This window comes from Halichoeres trimaculatus, unplaced genomic scaffold, assembly GCF_033239565.1.
Source record: "Halichoeres trimaculatus isolate MK-OKI-2021-1 unplaced genomic scaffold, fHalTri1.1 fHalTri1_scaffold_19, whole genome shotgun sequence".
NCBI classification, from domain to species: Eukaryota; Metazoa; Chordata; class Actinopteri; order Labriformes; family Labridae; genus Halichoeres; species Halichoeres trimaculatus.
Genome location: NW_027437197.1, coordinates 14,392,626 through 14,394,052, shown reverse-complemented (window position 1 = coordinate 14,394,052; position 1,427 = coordinate 14,392,626).

The following is a 1,427-nucleotide window of genomic DNA, read 5'->3' as shown; positions in this document are numbered from 1 at the left end:
GTCTGTATGATTGTGCCTCCCTCTGCCCTCACTGCCTCCTATATTTCCATTTCCATAAAGCTGTTTCTAAATTTGGCTCTTTGTGGTGACCAAGCGTGGAAGCAGGAAATCAGCGTTCCTCAGATTTGCAGAGCAGCTCTGCAGAAGCGCGCTTTTCATCTTTCTCACATCAGAAACTTCTCATAATTTTTTTCTGCAAAAGAACTCAACAGCAGGAGAAAGGAACCAGTTTCTCTTCAGGCTGTCCAATCAGAGACTTCTTCATCTCGAGACCAAAAATATCTTCAGATGCTCAGACAAGTCAAAACATGCCGCCACCATCACAATGTTTTGTAACCTCAGTTTCAGCACCCAAAAGCTTGTGAACACTTGTTGAACACTTCATTTAAGCTTTTAGTCTTTCCAGTTGATGTTAAACTTGCAGCAGGGGGTCAGAGAAGTTTGAAAGTTTGGGTATAAGGTCAGAGTACAACAGATCAGTCCATGTCTTTCTCCTCAAACAGATGTTGTTCCCACACATGCATTCAACTCCAGAAAACTTTATTTGCAAGCTGCATGTGTGAACACAGTTTCCCCCTCACTTTACCTGGACTTTATTTCTCCAAACCCCTGGCAGAAAATATTTCTGCAGCTTTTTTTAAGCTGGTTAGCAGGCAGGTGACCTTATGTTTGCAAACCTCTCTCCCTGTTCAAGGTCAGTCCTCCAAGAATACCTTTTAAAGCGTCCAATTTTCTATTTTTCTGCCCCCAGAAAAATGGAAAATTGGACACTTAAAAATAAAAGTCCACAAACCTCATGTCAGCTTAATCTGCTCCGTATATCATGATAATACTAATGCAAACAAAAGTGATGCGGCTCTTCTTGCTCTGGATTCACATTCTCATCTGACTCTTAAAGATTTGCATCCTGGGGGACAAAACATCAAGCTTTTATTTTTGATTTGTGTCTCTTTTTTAGGCTGCATGGTGTAATCTGTAGAAAATAAGACGTGTGTTTGGACAATAGGAGTGTAAAGATGAGTGGGCAAGCAGCAGGAGGTCACTGAGTCGTCGGTGCTGCAGAATGGTCCCACTCTCTGTAATCTCTCTTTTGGTTTTATCTCCTCTTTCTGTGTTTGACTTTGCTCTGAGCGAACCCCGGGGCTCCACGGTTTACCCTCACTGCTCATTTTCTCACAGGCTGTATTTTCAGCCTGTTTTTCCACAAACAGAACACTGATAACACGAAACACGACAGCCTGTCGCTCCTATTCCCGATAAAACCCTCATCGTGACGCGCTGTGTGGCGTTCTCTCATGAACACACACACACACACACACACACACACACACACACACACACACACACACACACACACACACACACACACAAACACACACACACACACACACGCACATACACACAGAAGATCACTCTGACACAATGAG